Source organism: Sciurus carolinensis, unplaced genomic scaffold (genome assembly GCF_902686445.1).
Source record: "Sciurus carolinensis unplaced genomic scaffold, mSciCar1.2, whole genome shotgun sequence".
NCBI classification, from domain to species: Eukaryota; Metazoa; Chordata; class Mammalia; order Rodentia; family Sciuridae; genus Sciurus; species Sciurus carolinensis.
In genome coordinates, this window is record NW_025920516.1 from 1 (window position 1) to 12,971 (window position 12,971).

Here is a 12,971-nt window from a genome sequence, read left to right on the forward strand (position 1 = left end):
ATGGTACTGATGTGGCCAATGTTTCATCAATATTTGTGGCCAATGTTTCATCCCTTCGACTTTAAGAAGTCAATTCCCCTTAAGTAGATAACTGCTACTTTTGTCCTCCCAGAATACAAACTCTAGATGTTACTACAGCACATTTTGAAACTGTATTACCAACTTCTCAGATGTAGCCTTTTTATTCATGGAAAATATTAGGGTACATCAGATGCCCTGCCCTTTTCAGCAGTACTGATGCCAATGAAACATTCTTATGCTTTAATACACAGGATGCCATCAAATCAATGTGATTAAAATAATGAGAACATTATGTAATTATTGTAAAAGAGGACAGAAACAGTTTGAAAGCTCTCCCTTGAGTCCCTCCTCAGATACCTATATCATATGTGAGAGCTAATTTTTATGTGTCAATTTTGCTAGGTCCTGAGGCCAAGTTTTCATTGACTTTTACATTGCCATGAAGATATTTTGTAATGTGATTAACATTTAAATCAGTAGACTTTAATAAAAGCAAATTACCCTCTATTTGTAATGAGCCTTGTATCATCAGTTCAAAAACCTAAGAGGAAAGACAGACTTTATTCTCCTGATCAAGAATTCATCCCTGTGCAAGCTGTATCTATGTTTAAAGGCCAATCACTATTTGATAGACCAATGCACATCAAAATGGATGAGAGGGCCTTACCAAAGAGAGATGTATTCCCTCCTGAACACCCACAGCAACTTCCCCATGGACTTGGTGGTACTGGCAGGGGTTAGGAGCAGTAGGGCAGCCTATTCATGCCAATCACCTGAACAAAGACCTTGGAATGGGAAACAGGGCCTGCAGCATGGAGGGCCCTTTGGTGGTTGTATGGAAAACAGGGGCTATTTGGATCTGGGATGAACATGGGCCTGATAAGTGAAATCCTAAATAATGCACTGAAGACAGGAGGGAATCACTGCAAAGCAGGGAGGAGGGGGAGTTGGAGGCAGCATCCCTGGGATGGAAAGGGACACTGACTGCATTGAGGGTGCTGGCATGTAGCTCATGGGCATAGGCCTGGGCCATGGCATGGATTGAGTGGGCTCTGAGATGGAGTGCATGGGCTCCATAGAGTGAATGGGTTCCAGCACTGAGTGTATGGTCCAGTAGGCCTGACCACTTGGCCCCTAGCATCGAGCAATGGGACAGATCACAGAGTGAGCTGGCTCTGGTGTTGAGCAGAGGGGCAGGTGCCAACATGGGTTTCAGCCTGCAGTACATAGCTGTGCCCATTGACCATATGGGCCAAACAACTGAGCACATGGGCCTGAGCATGGAGTGCATGATGCCCGTTGGTATGGGGGCCTGTCTGGAGTGCATGAGCCTGGAGTGCATGGGAGCCAAGAGTCTTGAGCACATGGGCCTGGAGAGAATGGGCAGCAATATCCTGGGGCACATGGGTCTAACAATGGGCCCAGCCCTAAGCGCTGGCATTGAGTGCATGGATCTGCTCATGGGGGATGGCGGTGGTGCCAGCTTTGACCACACCATTAAGATGGAACATGGCAACTTTGGAGGAAGTTTCACAGGTTCCTTTGGCAGAGCTGGAGTCCATGCTTCTGGGGTTGCCAGAAAGGCCTACCAGATACTTGTGAGAAATCTCCCATTTGATTTTACATGGAAAATGCTAAAGGACAAATTAAAGGGCTAGGAATATAGATCAGTTGATAGAGTGCTTGCCTCTCAAGCATAAGACCCTGTCTATCCCCAGCACTCCAAAAAAAAAAAAAAAAAAAAAAAAAAACAAAAAAACAAAGAAAAAACGGACAATTCAACCAATGTGGCCCCGTGCTCTATGACAATATCAAATGGAAAACAGGATGTCCAAGGGGTGCAGTGTGGTTAAGTTGGAGTCGCCAGAGGTTGCTGAAACAGCCTGCTGGATGATGAATGGCGTGAAGTTCAGTGGTTGAGAGACTGATGTTCAAATCCATAGAAATGCTTAAGCAGTTGCCTTTTTAAAACATCAAAACTAGACCTCTGGATTTGTATTTTTTCTCATTAACCATTCTAATTTGTTGGCTGCATATATAAAGATCTTTAAAAAATTCAATTGCTTTTGGGGTAATGTGAATTACTTTTTTAATGACTGGGGTTCCATTTGACTGAATTGAGATTGCAATGTGCACACTTTTTTTTTTTGTAGTTGTGGCATCTTGTTGACATAGAATATGACTTTGATAATAAATACCAGGTTCCTGAAAAAAAAAAAAAAACTTGGTCCCCAAAGGACATTCCTCCCATGAAGAAGAATACTCTGCATTCAAAGGTTAATCCATCCTGTCCTGGTCTACAGTCTGCTGTCTTTCACTGCAGATTGTGAACTTAGAAATATTCAACATCATATGAACTAGGCTCTTAAATTAATTTGCACACACAATCATACAAACACAGATCATAATTCTAGTTGGCCCTAATAAACCCCAGTATGTCAAAAAGCTGTTAAAAGAAAGCAGAGGAGGAGCTTTAACAGATGTGGGAAGCTCATTTTGCTAAGATGAAATGAATGAGTACAACTGCTGGTAACTTCATCCTGCTGATGGTGTCCAACACTGCCACATAAACAATATGTGCCCTTGAATACTAGGTGTTAGTATTACAGTAGAAAGAAACATGTAGATCATGCACCTGGTGTCACAATTTTGAATTCCTGGTGAGTGGAATGATCTCATGTATAAGCAGTATATACAGGGACCACAAAGCCCAGACATCACCTGCTGATGTTGTCACTGAAGATCTAACTGTTAAATCTATAGTTCTCAAACTGATTTGTACATAAGAATCACCTAGGGAAGTATTGTTTCTAAAACTTAATAAACATGCAAGTCACCTGGGGATTCTGTTGAACACCTAATCTTGTTCTGTAGTGCAACTTCAGAATTTTAAATGAACACCAAGGTGATGTCAGTACTGTTGTCACTGAATTGCACTTAAGTAGCAAACAACCACATTGTCATTAAAGATACAGGTTAGTGAGCTCCTTCAGATAAATTTAATCATAATCTGTGACAGGAGGCCTATGTAAAGCTTTTTAAAACTCCATAGATGAATGTAAGCTAAAGAATTTTCATGAATCATTATAGCACTGAACCCTTATTCGTAAGAATATTTTTATGTGCAAATGATACAATCATTGCAAGTATACTGCACAATGTTAGAGTAACGAACATTATTATTAATAAAGTATGAAAATATTGAATTACTTAAGCCATGTGAGAAAATCTTGGAAGGAAAAAGATAGAAACCAGGAAACTTAACAAACCTGAATTATTCTGCAGAACATTGTAGAACCTGGGAATTCAAGACAATCACATTCAAATGATGACAAGAACTCATTCACTCCCCTATTAACTCACCCAGGGTGGTTGATTATGACTCCAGGACACTGATCCTGGATCCTGTTTATTCCTTAGAGGCACAGGAAGTAACGGCCTCTGTAGTCTTCGCCTAACTGCACCATCCCTTCTCATTCTTCCCCTTCAACACAAAATAGCCCAAGGAGCTCTGCATCCCAGAGGAGTACTGATGCTGGAGGACCTCTCAGAGACAAATTATCCCAGAGTCCTTCAGTGGTGACTTATGACAGCCTCTGTTCACACCTGTTCCCCCATCCTTTGGGGGAAGGTGAAGATGATGAGCTGTTCAGGACAGATGCTTTCTTATTCCCTGTGTAGGGAAGAAGCAGGAGACCTGTGTGGCTGCAGCCTACATTTTAGGAGGAAGGATGAAGGAGGATGGCTTCAGAGACAGCAAGATAATCAGGGATGACACTGTGACTGTCCCAAAATATCTTAGGAGTTTAAGAGTTTAGGCTTTATCCTTTGGAACACAGATAACCACCAGTGAATTTCAGTAGAATGCCACCATGTAACTCTTGTTTCAGGAACACTGCAATGATGGAAGAACCTATTATTACTCCCCATCTTGCTGTCCACAGTTCCTAAGAGAGAAAGAAATGCATTTAACAAGCATCAGACTCCTATGATTAAAACACATGCGGATATGAAGAAATCAGAAAAATAAGAAAAAATAAACTTCTGAGACCAAGTCCAATAAATCCTTCCTCACATAGGGTTGAAAAATTAATTGACTTTGCACTACATTTGACTCATTTTCTGTGGAACTCCTTAAGAGCATCTAGCACAATCTTTATCCCTTCCTCCATCTATGTCATGCCACTTCCTAAAGCCAAGATATTTCTTTCTCGGCATTTGATTGGGAAGCCAAATTTGGCACATATAATTCATTTTCTCAATATCCAATCCTCACTGGCCATTATGAGCTGGAGGATCTTCACATAATGACACATTGCAAATTTGCTTCCTCGGTACCTGCATCCTTATTGGTGTTGCCTCTATTGGGTTTTGTAGTTTTCATTAATGTTTGTTAATGGACTTGAAAATACAAAGTGCCACCCAAACTGTTCCCAGGATTTCAGTTGTCACCTTCTCTAATCCAGTTGTGCAGAGTAACAAAGTTTCCCTTTGCTGATCAATATCAACTACCCCATGCACAGGAGCAACTCTGCTGTTTGCACATTAGCTTGCACAGGAATCAGAAAGTGATCAAATAATAGTCTAAAGGATTTTTATTTCCCTTGGCAGAAGAGCATGTCCCTTAAGAACTATACACTTCTGGTGTACTATTCTAGTTTTCTCAGTCTCTTATTTCAATCCATGTTGCAATGATCACAACTGACTTTAGTGGCTACAACTTGAAAGCAGTGCATATCTGCTCCATCTGCACCTTGGCTTTTGTTTTGGGACATCTCAGCCTCCACAGAGTAGGATGTCACAGGTAATCTCCTCAGCACTCATACAAACATTAAGATTGATGATCCATTTTCTCTGAACTTTTGTACAGAATGGAAGTGTGGATTAAAATTTAAAAATTTGAATATGGAAGTCCAATTTTTCCATCACTATTTATTAAAGAGGCCATTATACTAGCTTTCTACTAGTACAATGAAATATCTAGTACAGTCAACTTATAAACAGGTTCATTTAAGCTAACAGTTTGAGGGGTTCAGATGCCAAATGGCTGCCATGGCAGGCCAGCCCTTGTATTATCCCCTCATGTTGCAGGATAGGGATGGCAGAGCACATGGAGAGGAAGGAGTGCATCTCCAACTGGAATGGAGAGTTCCACAATCCTTTTCAAAGTCATCCACGATGACCTGAGGACTTCCACAAGGTCCTGCCACTAAACTACAGCAACTCTGAATACTGCAGTCCTGAGTCTAGGTCTTTACATATGGACCCTTGTGGGGGAGGGGGTTAGTCAACATTAAACCAATAGTAAATTAGATATAAGAAAAGACTAGTGACAATATCTAATCATAAAATAGAACTATTAAAACAACATACTGTAATAAAATTGTCTTAGACATCTATCTCTCTTTTTCCCTGAGTCCCTAAATAGATTGTACTATATTCATTCTTCTTCTCTTGTCATTGGTTATAGATAATAATGGGAAAAATCCAAACTTTCATCTCATAATTCTTACTCCTGGGCCTGACCATCCAGTCAGAACACTAAAACCTGTTCTATGCCTTATTCCTGACCATGTATCTTGCCACATGATGAGGGGAACTCTTCATCATCATCCTCATTCATCTGGACTCCCATCTCCACACACCCATGTATTTGTTTCTCAACATCTTTGTCTTTCTCTGACCTCTGGTTCTCCTCTTTCACAATGCACAAATTGCTACAGAACATGCAGAATCAATTTCCATCTATCCCCATGCAGGTTGCCTGACCCAAATTTACTTCTATTTTTTGGAGACCTTGGGAACTTCAAGGTCCTATGATCAATATGGGCCACCTGCTTTCCCCTGCACTCCTCCACGATCATAAGTCCCAACCTCTGTCTCTCCCTGGTGGCGCTGTCCTGGGTGCTGACCACGTTCTGTTCCTTGTTGCATACTCTGCTAATTCCCAGATAGTCCTTCTGGGCAGACAATGTGATCCCACAGTTTTTCTGTGAAATATCCACCCTTGTGAAGCTTGCCTGCTCTGACTCTCATGTTAATGTGTTGGTTATATCTATTATAGGAGGATTGTCATCATCCCATTCTTACTCATTCTTGTGTCCTACGCAAGGATTGTATCCTTCATTCTCAAAGTCCCTTCTGCTTGAGGTATCTGTAAAGTCTTCTCCACCTGTGGTTCTCACCTCTCTTGGTGGTGCTATTCTATGGAACAGTCATTGGTCAGTACTTATGTCCATCAGCTAATAATTCAACTGTGAAAGATACTGTTGTGTCTCTGAAGTACACAGTCATGGCTCCCAAGTTGAACCTCTTCATCTACAGCCTGAGAAACAGACACATAGCAGGATCCCTAGGAAGGGACCTTTGTAGGAAGAAAATTCCCTTGTGTGAGAAGGGCTTTTAACATGATTTTCACATTAATATTAGTGACATTAATATTGGAATATTTGCCCACACTTTTCCCTCATGATGGGAACTTCGGTTGAAGTAGCATACTACATAATTGTTCAACAGGCAAAAGAAAGGAGGTTTGGCTGAGTAGTGAACTAGAGAAAGTGGTCTTGGGGACCTGGCTTTGTCCTCCTCTTTGTCTTTCCCAGGTTATGCTGGAGAAGCCTATGTGAAAGCTACATTTTATGTGCTCTCCAGTTCTTACATTATTAAATTATTCCTAGGCCTTTCAATTTTTTCTCAAATCTGTTTTGACTATGATATCTTTTTAAAGTAGTGCTCCATAATCTCAGATTGATACTCAATAACCTCCCAGTATCTCAATCTCCCAGCAAACACCTAGAGTCTCCTACATAATATTCCTACACAAATTGTCATCATTCTCTCTTCTAACTTTCCTATTCACCTTATTTATTTTCATGTTTACATTGGCTTTTATTTTCTGTCCTATCAACATTTTTCTAACTCCTTGTACAATCCTGTTAGTAAACAATTTTGTGTTCACCTGTAATTAACTAATCCACAATCTCTAGAATTTACTGACCCAGAATAGGTCAAAAAGGTAGAGGCTATAGGAAAATTTTAGTTTTTTAGGTTGCCCTTCTTCTTTTATTTTGATTTTGCAGAAGCTTCTCCTGTGTTTTATTATACCCCATGAAAAATCAAAGGAAGTAGAGAAGACATTATGATTTATTTGAAGACTAAAATCTATCATCAACTTTCCATGCCACCCAATGGGTCAGTTGTTAAGGCTGTGCAAGATCAGAGACTGAAGATTCTTTTAATTTTTTCCCACTTCCAAATGAAGGTTAGCAACCATCCTTTTTTAAAAGTGTAGCACCCCCATGGCATGAATGGTTTCTTGCCTTGGTCCATTCATTTCCTTAGTTGTCCCCTCTCAGTGATAATATTCAAATTCATTCCTTTCCTATAGTCTCCTGACCTCACTACTTTATCTGAACGCCAGATCTTTTTCCAGAGCTCTCAGTTCTCCTTTTTAAAGCTTTAATTCTATATTTATATTTTATTTTTAAAATTTGTTCTTTTTAGGTATACATGACAGTAGAGTGTATTTTGACATAGTATGCATACATGGAGTATACCTTATTCTAATTAAGATCCCTTTCTTGTGGTTGTACATGACATGGAGTTTCACTGATGGTGAACATGGGAAAGTTATGTCAAATTGATTCCTCTGTCTTTCCTATTTCTAATCCTTCTCCCTTCCCTTCATTCTACTTTGTCTAATCCACTGAACTTCTATTCTCCCTTGCCCCACTTTTGTGTGTTAGCATCCACGTATCAGAAAGAACATTTGATTTCTGGTTTCTCAGGACTGGCTTATTTTACTTAGCATGATAATCTCCATATCCATTCATTTACTGGCATATGTCTTACTCTTTTGTAGCTGAGTAATATACCATCATGTATATATCTCATTTTCTTTATCCATTTATCTGTTGAAGGACATGGAGGTTATTTTCATTTGCCCGGGGGACATTTCCATTTAAGAATGTGGACAGTTCAATCTCAGTGTGAAGAACCTAGAACTCTAGGTTTCCTTCAACTCTTTCTTCATCCATTTTGTCATATCTAAAATGACAATGCAATATCTCACTTAATTACCTTTTTTATGTGCATATGTATATTCATAAAAGTAGATTATGCTTTCTACATTATTTGCATTATGCTTTTTCCATTGAATATTATTCTGAAATATTTTGTCATTTTCCATGTGGTTGTTAAGGTAATACCAGTTCTTATCTTAAATAAACTCTGACATCTCATAAGACAGAATTATCAGTGACAAGATAGATGATTAATATTTAAATTATATTCTTTGAAAACAAAAATGTAATGAAAAGGGCATTAAGAATATATCCTATGATAAACAGGACTGAAAATGAGATTCAGGAACTGAAGGAAGGAAATCAACTTCCACTGAGAGATATCAAAAACTACAGTATTAAGAATATAAAAATGACCCCATAAGCCATGTTTCTTAACATTTTTAAAGTTTTTATTCATTTTAAACAAACAAAAGTATAAATATTATACATATAACTAGGGTACCAATTAATGTTTTGATACATGCACATCTTGTATAATGCTTAAATCAGGTTAAACACAACATCTCCTCAAACATCTATTTCTTTTGATGAAAACTTTCAAAAACCTTTCTTCTGTCTTCCTGAAATGTACTGTGCATATTGTAATCTATTACCCTAATATACAATAGCACACTAGAAATCCTTGCTCCTGTGTAACTGTGTCTTAGTGCCCACAGATCAACCCTACCTCCTCACCCTTCCTTCATTCCTGGCTCTTACCAGCCTCTGGTCCATTTTACTCTCAGTTTCTATGAAATTGATCTCTTTAGATCCAACATAAGAGTGAGCTCATGTAACACACTCTCTCTCTGCCTGGCCATTTTACTTTCCATAATAAACTCCTGTTCTATCTATGTTCTCATAAATCACAGGATTTTATTTCCATGTATATCTGTACACTAAGAAAGGGTAAGTATCACATGCTTTCTCTCATATGTGGAATCTAGAAAAAGGAAAAATTATGGCATGAAGTTATCTGGATAAGAGACTATTAGAAAAGAGGAAGGGGATCAGGGGAATGAGGGGAGAGCAACAGAAAAAATCAAGTGTTATACGCATATTCTAAATTGAAACCCATTTTCCTATATAATTAGTATGTGCTAATGCAAAAGACCATATCATATACAAATGGGGATAATTTTACTTCCTCCTTCCCAATATGGATGCCTCTTCCTTCTCCTATCATTTGCATGGTCCAGTACTATCTTGAGGAAGAGTGGTGAAAGTGAACATCTTTGTCTTATTCTAGATCTTAGAAGAAACACTCTGAACTTTTCCTTGTTCTATATGATGCTCACTATGGGTTTCTCATATTTGTACCTTTATTGTGCTGAGATACATTCCTCCAATACCTATTTAGTTGTGATTTTTATCATGAAAAGATGTTGAATATTTCTCATGTTTTCCCTACATCTAATGAGATGGTCACATTATTTTTGTTCTTTGTTTTGTTAATGAAGTGTATCCATTTTATTGATTTGCAAATGTTGAGCCATCCTTGCATTTCAGGAATAAATGCAACTTGATCATGATGAATGATCCTTTTAATGTGCTGTGGAAATCACTTGAGTATTTTGCATCCCTGTTCATCAAGCATATGAGCCTATAGTTTTCTTTTGTCAGGAAGTCCTTGTCAGGCTATATATAATTTCATGGTAACTCTGCTCCTGTAAAAGGAATTTGGAAATATTCCTTGCTCTTCCAATTTTCTGAAGAGTTGTGAATAATTTATATTAGGTCTTAAAATGTTTTATAGAATTCAACTGTGAGACCCTGAGGTCCTGTGCCTGCCTTTGATGGGAAACTGTTTTTATTTTTTAAACCAACTCCATCTCTTCTCTCAATTATTTGTCTTTTCAGATTTTTTTGTTTCTTTGTGAATTGATCTTAGTAGGTTCTTTGTGTCTAGCAATTTGTCCACTTCCTCTGGAGTATCCAATTTGGGGCATATAATTGTTCACAACTGTCTCACAATACTTTGTAGTTCTGTGGAGGCAGTTGTAATGTTTCTTTTTTCATTGTTGATTTTCTTTCTTTCTTTTTGTCTCCATCAGTCTAGACTGCTATTGGTCTGTTAATTTTATTTTTTCAAAAAGCAAACTCTTTGCTTCATAGATATTATTTCAATCGTATTTTTTTCCTGGCTTGTATTTCATTGATTTTGATCTGATATTTATTATATCTTTTCCTTTGCTAACAAACTAAGGTTTGTTGTTCTTTTCCTATTTCCCTGAAGTATACTGTTTATTTTCCTTCTTGATATAGGTGTTTCTTGCAATAAACTATTACCTTACAACTGCTCTTGCTGCATCCCATAACTTTTTGTAGGATTTCTGTTTCCATTTGCTGCAAGATATTTTTAAGTTTCCCTTTTAATTTCTTCACTGACCCAATAGTTGCACAGGATCATGTTGCTTAATTTCTGTGTATTTGTGCATTTTCTGAAATTGCTCATTATTAAGTTCCAGTTTCATACCATTGTATTCAAAAGAGGCATTCGGTAGGATTTCAATCTTCATTTGCTAAGATGTGTCTTGGCCTAACATATGATATGAAGACTGTTCCCCGTGTGCATTTGCAAAGAACATCCCTTTTGTTGGTGTTGAATGAAATGCTCTCTATATGTCTGGTAGCTCCATTTTGTCTAAAGTCCAGTATTCCTTATTGATTCTTTGCATGATCTATCCAATACTGAAAGGGCTGTGCTGAGGTCCCCTACCAAAGGGCCTGAAAGGAGAGGTGCTTTCATATTTGTTTCATATTGTTAATTGTCCCATTGTTGGTTCCATATATACTTAAAATTTTTATATCTTTTTCACTAGTTGATCATTTCATTAGTATTCATCTTTTTGATAATTTTTATTTAATATCTATTTTGTCAGATAAACATATTGCTCCCTCTCCTCTTTATTTTGCATAGAATATTCTATTTGTATAGAACATCTTTTTCTATCCTTTCACTTTTTAAAAAATTTATTCTTATCCTTTCACTTTCAATCTCAGTGTGTTTTCAAAGTGAAATGTAGGCAGCTTAGAGGTGGGCTTTGTTTCTTGTTTGTTTTGTACATTCACTCAATGTTTTGTACATTCTTATTGAAGAATTTAATCTATTTTCTTCATTCAATGTTATTATTGATGGGTATGGACTCACTACTGCTGGTTTGCTTTGTGCTTATTTCTTTTGTAGGTATTATGGTTTTTCCACTCGTTGTCTTCCTTAGTGATTTGGTGGTTTTCTGTAGTCGTGTGTTTTGAATGTTTTTTATTTTTCTTTTGTGTGTCTCATTCAGAGTTTTCCCTTATTGTTTCCTCTGGGGTTGCAGAGAATATCTTAAATTTGTAATAGTTGATTCCAAATGGATAGCAACTTCACTTGGACTGAAAATAACTTTACACTGAAACTCTTACATTTTGAGTTTTTAATGTCCAAATTCACGTCATTTTGTAATATATATCTGTTGACGGTTTATTTCAATGATCATTGCAACTTATAATTTGTTATTTGCCCTTTGTACTAGGTATAAAATTACTCAACTGTCTTACAGTCTCAGAGTATTCTGAATACTGCACAGTATTAATTATACTATTGGGTTTAAACCTCCTGTAAGTTTTATGCTAGTAACTGGAAGACTTTTGTTTCCATTTAGTGAATTTTCCTTAGTATTACCTACAGGGCAGGTCTAGTGTTTGTTTACTAAGTAAAGTTTGTCATTTTTCCCATAAATTCTGAATTCTTAAAGACAGGTTTGCTGGGTTTGGTTCTTTGTACTGTGTTCTTAGGAATTTTTTTTTTTTATCATGCAAACATCATTGAGTATACTTACACTAATACAGCTATGATGCCACTCAATAATAGTCTTATGGGACCACCTTGTACATGTACTCCATCATTGACTGAAATGTCATCATATGCAGCATGACTGTGTTTCTAAACTTCACGCTCTAACCCATGATATATAAAATTATTTATCAATAGAGGCTAGTGACAGGAATAGATAGTGATAGATGAGGAGATTGATCAATAGGTAATAAATTATAGTTAGAAGTAAGATGTTCTGGTGACTAGAGATAACAATAATGTGGTGTAAATTTCAAAAAAAAAAAAAAAGAAAAAGAAAACCAACAACAGAAAAGTAATTCTGAACATTTTCACCATAAAAAAATGATGAATGTGGATTCAGCTTGACATTATTTAAATATTACACACTGAATATATGAGACCCAAACATCACATGATTCACCATAAATACGGATTTTTCTTTTTGGTACTGCTATTTGAACCAGGGACATTTAACCACTGAGCTATATCCCCAGATGTTTCTTGTTTTTTAATTTTAACACAGGGTCTTACTAAATTCTAAGCCTGGCTTCAAATTTGTGCTCCTTCTTCCTCAGGCTCCCAAGTAGCTGGGACAACAAGCATGCATCACCACATCAGGCTAATATATACAACTTTTATGCTTTAAGGTATCAGTTAAACATTTAAGCTAAACATATACAATTTTAAAACATATTTCATTTTAAGAATTCTAATAAATCTATACCAAACTTAAATATGCCTTTTTATTTTGTGCCCACTATCCTCAAGCTCCTTATTCTGACATGTAATATCAGTCACGAATTTACCCTCATATCCAGTTGTATAATGATCAACTGTCACATCCCAAGCTTCTGGTTGTGATAAGAGTTACATGAATCCATGCATGAGATAAATATAAACTCCACAGAAGGGCACATTGTAAAATGATGCTCGGAACTACTGATGGAATCCAAGTACATTCTGTGCTCCAGTTAATTACCTAGCACCAAAAATTTGTCTGTTTTGATAGGGTATTATAGTATATAAAATTATACCATGAGAGGAATCTAGGGGAGGTACAAATAAAC

General features: G+C 37.2%; 2 pseudogenes; both read left to right on the forward strand.

The window, feature by feature from the left end:
- The first annotated feature begins 534 nt into the window (after positions 1–534).
- Positions 535–1,974, forward strand: LOC124975809 (heterogeneous nuclear ribonucleoprotein M-like; annotated as a pseudogene).
- A 3,523-nt stretch (positions 1,975–5,497) lies between these two features.
- On the forward strand, positions 5,498–6,427 carry LOC124975811 (olfactory receptor 1468-like; annotated as a pseudogene).
- The last annotated feature ends 6,544 nt before the right edge of the window (positions 6,428–12,971 follow it).